We start from the raw sequence: 10044 nt of genomic DNA on the forward strand, positions 1-10044 counted from the left end.
ATACTTCAAACTTTCCTAATGCGAGACCTATTGCATTGCAAATGCTTGTTAATAAGGAGACTGACCAAGTCAGCTTTGAGTCAAACCTCACTCCAAGGTAGTCTTAACGTTCTACACAATCTAAAGGAATACCATAGATTTTGAAGGAACTCTTCAGCGTAGTATTGCTCTTTAAGATCATGTTTTTTGTTTTTGTGATGTTAATCTTGAACTTCTTTATGTATTGCAATAAAATTTGAATGCCTGTAAGAGTTTATACGTGTGTATGACAGGAGTACAGCATCATCGGCAAATTGCAAGATTGCCGTTTTTTGGCCCCCTCAAACTGGCACATCAAGGTTTAGCAGCTCAGGTAACTGTCAACATCGTTGATAAAAATATTAAACAAAACTGGGGCCAGAACACAACCCTGCCTGACCCCAACATTGATATCAAAGCTATAAGTTACTTCACTGGTGGTGTTGCAGAGAGAGAGAGTCTGTGAAGGACACCCTTGGTTCTATTATTACCTTGTGGGTGCAACTCAGCAGCTTGTAGGGAATGTAGCGTACAGCAGTGTCAGAGAAAGTATGGTCAGATATGTGAGTCCAGGAGGGTTGAGGGGGAGTATGTGGTGTGAGTGGCGTGCAGTTGTTCGTTTATGATACCTCAGGTGAGTAAGGCCAGAGTGGGTAGAGGGTTAAGAGACATTGGTGCTTCTTCAATCTCAGTATCTCAGGTAGGCGGCCCACCAAGGGTCTCCAGTTCAGTAGGTGCGGGGTGGAAAGTGAGGTATGTCCTTGAGGGTAGTGGCATGATGGTGGGTGTAAAGGGGTTGGTATTGGATCTGTTGATTAACTCAGGCAGGGACCCCAGACCCTCCCGAAGGTCTTCAGTTTGTCATGTAGTTTAGATGTAGTCTGTTTGAGGATTGCCACTTTATGATCCATTCGGGTGCTTGGGGCATGTAGGTCAATACCAATAGCGTAGAACACATAGTTTTACGGCCGTTATGGCTAGATAGCAGTGGGCATGAACGTCCAAATCTATGCCATCCAATACATAAGGAAGGAAGGCCAAGTGTGCGGAGGGATGAATGTAAGAAGGATGGTGTTGTTACAGGTGCACCCATACTGCCGCCTTGGGTAGCACCACAGAATGTGGTAGATGTTCAAGACTTATGCCAACACAAGGAGATGATGGACGGAGCTCTGAAACTTTTCAGACACCCACCCCAGCCACAGATCTGGGTTGAATCCATCATCATTCTTCAGCTCACTTCGCCACCTCAGTTCAGACTCAGCTATTTCAACTCAGTCTTGACCCTGTGCCTCATGGGAACAGTTCAATTCACACTGCGAAGCCAGGTCTTCCCTCAACCGGAAACAAGCATCCTGGGACCGGTTTCTGGGTAATACCCTTCATCAGCCAGGCTAGCTTGAATCCAGTGGCAAAGTGAGCCAGGGACCCACGTCTGGGCATACCCTGCCAACTTAGGGTGAACAAAGCAAACGCAAGGAGATGATGGACGGCGCACTGAAACTTTTCAGACACTCACCCCCAGTCACAGATCTGGGTTGAATCCATTATCATTCTTCAGCTCACTTCGCCACCTCAGTTCAGAACCAGCTATATGCAAATCAGGCTTGACCCTGTGCCTCATGGGAACAGTCCAGCCCGAACTGCCAAGTCAGGTCTTCCCTGAACCAGAAACAAGCATCCTGGGACCGGGTTCTGGGTAACACCCTTCATCAGCCAGGCTAGCTTGAATCCAGTGGCAAAGTGAGCAAGAGACCCACGTCTGGGCAAACCCTGACTTATGCCACACATCTCCAGCAGTGACTATGAGTCAGTAGTTGTGTGTGGTACAGGAACTTCAGATGGGATTTCCAAAGAACTCTACCATGAGACAGAAGGTCTGCCCAGTCATCCAGAGATGGTCTTTGCCGAGGATGGTTTGACACCTGGTTCTGTAAATGCAAGGGAAGGGCCCAAATGAGCACCTTTAATAAGCATTTCATAAAGGTCAGTGACCATATCCTTATAGTCATTCCGGAGATGTAAATACTGCAGAACTGGGGAAGATAATAGTTCCACCTGGAGGGTGCCCAGCACCGACCGGAGACAATGCAATATCTGCTGATGTTTCCAGTAGTCCATTGGAGCAAGGACAGACTCCCCCGTGAGGACTGGGAATGGCTTAAGTGTGCCTTCACGAAGAAGATGATGAAGGTAACATATTGCCTTCGTATTCCAAGCAGCAAGTAAAACAGTTTACCAGCAATGTGGAGAGCCGCATTGTACCATACAAGTACTCCACTGTGTTTAGGGCATCTAAGTCCAATAGCTTGCAGGCCACTCTCCAGGCCGTGGTCCTGACGATGAGGACAAGATTGCCTCAACAGGGGGAAGGAGAGGACAGTAGGTAGCACGGTTGTGAGACATACAAAGGCCACGTGAGGCCCTGTTCAATCGGTACAGATGTCATCACAGTCGTGGGATCATGAAAGGAAGAGGCCAGCTGAGAGAGAAGAAAGGCTATAGGATAACATGTGGTATGCTCTGTCCACTTGCTGTCATGTTGGCCCAGAGTTTGGCAGCTCGCAGCCTGTGATGTCGACCACTCCAGATGTAGGACCAAATGTCTGCTTCTATACCTGAAGAATGGTATGTGGAAGCCTCAGGGCCAGCATACAGAAATATAATTGTACCTGTGTGCAACCATCATTTTTATCATATGCACTCATTCCCAGAGGGAGTGGTTTAGATGTTGCCACTTGAGAAAGTCTAGTTTGTAGCACAACATGCGGTGGAGGAAGTTGGATTCCACCATTCGCGAGAGGCCTCTGTTTATCCAGATACCAAGATATCGGAGTTCCTTGGGTACCCATGTCATGTCACGGGGGTGGAGACAGGTCCAAGAGATTCCGCAAGATAGGGGGTGGGCCTCACATTTGGTACCGTTTATTTTATAACCGGAAAGATGGGACAATCTGCAAATAATACACATGCCTGCCTCCAGTGAGTCTGGGTGGGAAAGGAGGAGAAAGATATCATCGGCTTAGAGTGACGTCTCCACCTCTGCTTCGCCTGTAGGTATCCCTTTGACCTCTTCTGAAAGACGCATAGCAATGAACAAGGGTTCAAGAGCCAGATAATTACTGCATTGTGATGTAGTATTCTTTAAAGAAGTATGTCTTCAATTTGTTCCTGAATTGAAGCAATGTTGGGGCAGGCTTGATGAATATGGAAATGCTGTTCCAGATTCTGGGGATAGAGATGGAAATGGCCTGCTGCCTTGCTTTTCATTTTTACACTTCTTAATCAGTCATCTGATGGTGTCCAGCTGTAGGTGTGCTGAGAGCCACCACAGAGGATGACTTATCCTCAAGGTAAGCATGGTGGTGATGGCCTTAATAATGATGCTGCTGTGTTTAAAGATAGTGAAGAATGGCAAGGGGAGCCAAATGATTTGCATCATAATGGAGTGATGTGATCATATTTCTTCAGACACTGAATGAGTGAGCGGCAGCATGTAAGATTCCTTTAGGGGGGGTCAATGTGAACTCTGGGAGGTCATGAAGCATTGTGTTATCACCATCCATATTCATGAATAAGAAGCTTAAACAACAGTTCTGAATGCTGATTTCTGGAAGAGATGGTTTCACTTTTCTTTAGAGGAGAGAGATGGTACCAGGCGGCCTCTGTTTTTTGGCAATACGTTGCTTGAGGTAGAGGTTGGTGTCCAGGGAGAATCCAAGGGACTTGACATTTCTTGAAAAGTTGGGGTTCAAAGCTGTCAAGGTTTATGGCTTTGAGCCAGTTTTGTACTATTACTTGCTGTGTCTTCTCAGTAAATAACAGGAGTTGTATCTTAGTGTAGTGGAGTTTCAAGTAGGCTCTGGATATCCTGGCCTGGTTGAGATGGAGGCAGTGTTTTAAGCATTGGCTGTCAAGTAGATATGTGTATTGTCAGCAAACTAGAGAGCATTTGAAGCTGTTATTTGTCACTAGAGACTCAAAGAGTTCCATGTAGAAGTTGAAGGTGACAGGGGACAATATGAAACCGTGGGGGACTTCGCAGGTGAGAGGTATTGTTTTTGCTCCGGGGATACCCAAGTGAACAAACTTGTGTCAGTTGGAAAGGAAGGAGAAGAACCAATGAAGGGCACTGCCATTGAATTGCATGTGAGGCTCCAGGGTGCGGAAGAGGGTGGGATGCTCAGCTGTGTCCAAGGCAACTGAAAGGTCAAGCACAGCAGAAGTCAGGTGTCATTACATCTATGGCATGGAGAATAGTACCTATGATTTGTAAAGGAGCCGTTTCTGAGCTGCAGCATGATCTGAAGCCAGACTGGCAGCGAAGGCAATAAAGCTCCTGCCACCCCAGCTAGCTTTTTTGATTTAGGGAACAATCACTTGTTTTGCTGCTTCAGAGCGCAAGGTTCTTCGGGGGACGTACCATTGAAACTGTTGTTTTAGGTAGTCAGGACCTCCTCCCTTTAATGCCTTCAAGACTGTGCAAAGGGCTTTAAATTGGGCCCGATGTTTCACTGGGAGCCAGTGAAGATGTCTTAGTTCCCTTTTGACTGAGACAAACCTAGGAGTACCCATCAGCAGCCTGGTTGCTGCGTTTTGTACTAATTGGAGTTTGTTCATATTTCTCTTTTGGATATTCAAGTAGAGACTATTACAGTAGTCTAAGCGTGGCTTAATACGTGCTGTAACCACTATCCTCAGTCTGACATCCGAAAGAAAGGAACTTTATTTTCCTCAGAATTCTGAGGAGAAAGAAACATGAAGAGACAAACCCACTTATTTGATCTCCAAAAGAGAGTTTATTGTCCACAATCACCCCCAGGTTCTTCCCTTTCTCAGCCGGTTCTGGAAGTGTTCCCAATTCTTTCGGCCACCAGTCCGGTGTCCAGATATTCATGTTATTAACAAAAATAATCTGTTTTTTCAGAATTATTTCTCAGGCAGTTAGACGCCATCCATCCCGAGATGGCTTTCATACAGTTGTGACATTTTATTCAGGTTTCAGATTCTTGGCCACACTGAAGGGACAAAACAATTTGTGCGATGGCTAGCATTGATGTGATCTTGGAGTTCAACAGAGCCAGCTTTTTTGACTATCTTGTCAATTAAGGGTAGGTGAGTAATAGACTGCATCTAGAGTCTAGTTATGCATGAGGTAGACAATGCAAATGTGGTCAATGGGTACAATGATATTCCTAAGTCACAGAGTTTCAGAAGAATAGTGGATACGGGCAAGACACATACACCAATGACTCAAAAGTAGGAAGTATTTACGTTAAGGGCAAAGCACCACAGGAGACGAGTGAGGGCCCAGAGTAATGGCCGTGAGGCAGGCCAGTGGAAAACAAGAATGGCAGCATCATGTCAGGAAGTGAAAAGCAAATGAAGTATGTGATAGTGTGTATCACATACCAACTGTATGTTGTAGGTGGTCTACTCTTATTGTTTGAGTGAAGGGGCAGATGATAAACATTTTGATGCTGTAGTGTGTACAACTGAAGGACTTTGCAGTAAGAAGGAAATTAATAATGTTACAAAAGTCCCTATTTGCATCTCATATATGTAGTGGTGTCTGGGGGAAGCTGAGGTATCATGTCACATGTGGTTTCAGTGCATCTGTGACATATCAAAATGCTTTGCAGACAGATGATTGCAATAGGACAATTGTGTACCTAGCGACTCATATTGCACACAGCAGCTGCATCTTGGTTGATATGGCTTGCAACATGTTTTTTTCAAGTGTGAAATGGGGCAAAACCAGTTATACCAAGGTACTGTTAAATTTCGTGGTAAGCCGCAATCTTTACAGACACTGTGAGACCTTATAGACAGAGGGTCTGATTTAGACTTTGGTGGATTGAGGGTACTTCTTTGGGATAGAGGACATTGACCATGCCATCCTGAGGGACCTCCGCCCGAGGTATCCACCAGCCCTGCAGACAACTCTTTTAATATTGAAAGGTACTGCTGTAACAGCGGTTCTTTCAATGTTGTAAAGGTTTGATGAATAGCTCCATAAAACAGGATGGCTACCCGTCAAACCTTTACAGAGTTTTCAGATTAATGCTCACTTTCCCCTGAGGCGGAAGCCGGGGGCTCTTTATACTTTCCCTCTGTTATTCCGTGCACTTTGGCTGGTAATACTGTTTTAATAACTTTATATATTTTAGATTGTGCTTCTTTATTTACCATCCGTGTTGATCCTGGTACGCGAGACTAACGTCGCTCCAGGGTTCCCCGCACTTGATTCCCCACCGGCGCAGCCGATTGAGGCGCTGACGCCGGGAGTCAGAGGGATAGACGCCATCTTAGGGGAAGGCAGGGTAGCGGTCCAGCTCTTGGATGCCTCCCACCCTCCTCTCTATGTATAAAAATAAATGGACTTCCCGTCTGCGCAGCGGGCGCGCCGATGGTGCGCCAAAGGCAAGCCCGTCTGCGCCCGTCCGCGCCTGGCCCGCGCCCAGTGCCAGTCCCCCTGCCGGTTGCTCCGATGTCAGCCTTATTAAATGGTCTAGAAGTCAGCTGCTACAGTTGAGATTAGGTACGTGTGTGCCGGCCACCCACTGTTGCCCTTGTAACCTCGAGGGGCACCCTTTTAAATGTCCTCATTGTGACTACACTCTAAACTCATGGGGAAAATGGGCCTCTCATCTTTCGAATCTGGCCAGGCGCCCTAATCACCCTTCGACACTGAAGGCGGGCTTGGTTAATTGTCGTTCTCTCCCTCGCCACGCTAGCGAGATTTGGATGTCTCTCTCTTCTCATGCCTGGGATATCCTGTTTCTCACTGAGACATGGATAAAGGACACATCTAAACCTGATATTAACCTAGCTACTCCACCAGGCTATCATTTGATGGGAATTAATCTAGTTGGTGCAAAAACAGGGGGAGGTTTGGCTATCATTTTGAAATCACATTTTAATTTGACGATCAGGAAACTCACGAAAATCGGGCTTATTGAAGCCATGTATTTTACCATCTTAGATTCAGCTTCGGTGATTCTGGCTGGCATCTTGGTATACAACCCGCCCAATGCTTCAGCCTCCTCATTAATACTACTACTGCACTTGATAGCGGATCTTTCTCTTAAACATACGCCCTTTATAGTGCTTGGCGATTTTAATCTCCATGTTGAAAATCCTTTATGCACTCAGGCTACCCACCTATTAGAAACTCTGCAGGGTCTGACCTTAACTCAACTAGTTCAGGGCCCGACTCACATAGCGGGCCATACTCTTGATCTAATGTTTTCAAATCACCCTGGGATCACAGTGCATCCCTCTCTCCCCCTTACATGGTCAGATCATTTTTTTCTGCCTTTCGACATAACTCTCCCTCCATTACCCAGTCCTGTAGCTCTTGGCAGGGAGTACGGGAGAAAATGGCACAAAGTTACCTGTGCTGCTTTGGATTCTTTATTTTCTTACCAACCAGACCCTCTAATGATCTTGATGAAAGAGTGGTCAATTTTAATTCCTCCCTTCTGCGTGCCATTGATGCTATTGCCCCTTTACAACCTATTACTTCCGCCAGATCCCGGCCATCTGCTCCTTGGTTCTCTCCTGCGCTGCGTGAGGAAAAGAGCCGCTGTAAAAAGTTAGAACGCAAATGGCGGCAAACCTATGATTCTGAGTCTAAAATTATCTACAAAACGGCTCAAAAATTTTTTCATAAACTAAAACGGTCTACCATGAGAGATTTCTACGCCCAACAAATTAAGAACGCAGAGAATTCTTCCAAAACCCTTTTTAGTATTGTTAAGGATTTTGTTAACTCCCCGGCCATGGTACCTCAGAGTACCTCTAGCCAGGCTTTATGTAATGGATTGTCGGAATACTTTCAAGATAAAATTACCAATATTACTTCTTCTTTTTCTCCTGGTATGGCCCCCCCTATTTCCAGTGACAGGGATCCTGAGAAAGTGTCTTTGTTGTCCTTCAAAGAGCTTACTATTGAGACTGCAGTGAGTCTGTTTGCCCAGTGCAAATCTGGCTCCCCTTTAGATCCTGCTAATCTGGCACCTCTGTTGATCCACCCTCTCCTTTCAATTTGGAACACTTCGCTGTGCACGGGCCAATTTCCGACGTTTTGGAAGGAGGCAATGCTAGTGCCCATTCTGAAGAAAGTGGACGCTGATCCGGGGCAATTTAGTAATTACCGTCCCATTTCTCTCCTTCCCAAACCGGCTAAAATACTGGAAAAAGCTGTTCAGAAACAACTGGCGGATTATCTAGAAGCCAACCAATTGTTACATGATTCGCAGTCAGGATTTAGAACGGGTTTTAGTACAGAGACCGCTCTTCTAGAGGTATCAGAGACGATCCGGGAGTGTGTGGATAGGGGCGAGGAGGCCATGTTGGTCCTCCTCGACATATCCGCCGCTTTCGACACGGTATCTCACGAGATACTATTGGATCGTCTGGGTCAGACTGGAATGGGAGGTGCGGTTTTGACTTGGATTGGCTCCTTTCTCAAAGGACGGACCCAGAAGGTCTTTCTTAGACCTTTTGAATCAGAGGGCAAACCTCTACTTTGTGGTGTTCCTCAGGGCTCTGCTCTGAGCCCCCTGTTTTTTAATGTGTATCTTGCTCCTCTGGCGAAGGTGGTGGAATCTTGGGGGGGGTCAGAGTGGTCTCTTATGCTGATGATACTCAGCTTGTGTTTTCTTTTAGAGATCACTCTGACACTAATTTTGTCAGCTTTCGCCATTGTCTTAGCAATATATGTTCTTGGATGACCTCTAATCATCTCAGACTTAATACTGATAAGACTGAGGTCTTATTTTTTAATCAGAAATCTACGCTACCTGCCATGTTGTGGTGGCCGACTATGCTCAATCCTCCCCCCATTCCAGTCCAAACCGTACGTAATCTGGGCTTTCAATTTGATAATGCTTTATCTTGTAAAGCTCAAATTAATAAGGTCACGGCAGCTTGCTTCGGGAAACTGCGTATGATTAGAAAGATCTTTCCGTACCTGCCCTTGGATGCCCGTAGAACAATCATCCATGCCCTGATCACCTCACACCTGGATAATGCTAATAGTCTCTATGCCGGTGCCCCCTTGTACCAAATTGAACGTATGCAGATTATACAAAATGCGGCGGCAGGATTGATCGGCAATATTCCTTATCGCCACTCTGTCGCATCCTATCGTAAGAAGCTACATTGGCTTCCTATTGCCAGTCGCATTCAGTTCAAGGTTCTGACTCTTGCTTTTCGGGCCCTCAATGGGTTGGGCCCGGGATACTTGAGAAAGAGACTCATACTATCCCAGTCGGTCAGATCCTTGAGGTCGAATAACTTGCGTCTCCTGGTTGTCCCTCGCTTTCGCCGTTCCAGAGTGGGTGGCAGAGCGTTTGGTGTAATGACAGCTAAACTCTGGAACAGTCTCCCATTAGACCTTAGGTTTATTTCCTCTGAATCACTGTTCCGGAGCAAACTGAAAACATGGTTGTTCACCTGTTCTTAAATGGTATCTCCTTTCTGAGTCTGCAATCTATAGCGCCGGGACACCCCCGTCGGGGGTAGCCGTGCGCTTTACAAGCTTCAAAAAAAATATATATATTTTTTTCAAAAACAAACTCCGAAAGCTGGAGTTTGTTTTAGAAAAAATAAATTCTAATGATCCCCACACCATGGGAGTTTCCTCGTCAGGCCGTCGGAGGAGTGTGTCGGCAACGGAGCCGGAGTAGGCTCTGTTGCCGACAGACTTTCATTTGGGAAGACCGTGAGTTTGGTGGAGAGGCTACTTTGTCGCTGTTGCAACGGACTACCCTCTCCACCAAACTCTCAATCAGTTGCAGTATTTTCATGCATAAAATCCTTATGTTCCTGTCAGTTTTCCTCTGCCTTATCTCTTACATGTATTTGTGTGCCAGTAAAGTTGCTAGTCTGATGATCATTCGGTTGTGGGTTTGTTAAAATAGTGTTTCTGCTCGAAATGGGTTTGCATTGGTGCAGAGCTGCATCAACCTCTGGCTTAGTTGGAAATGCTTGGGATGTTGCACCCGTTACCATTTATGC

Source organism: Lissotriton helveticus, chromosome 5_1 (genome assembly GCF_964261635.1).
Source record: "Lissotriton helveticus chromosome 5_1, aLisHel1.1, whole genome shotgun sequence".
Classification (NCBI taxonomy): Eukaryota; Metazoa; Chordata; class Amphibia; order Caudata; family Salamandridae; genus Lissotriton; species Lissotriton helveticus.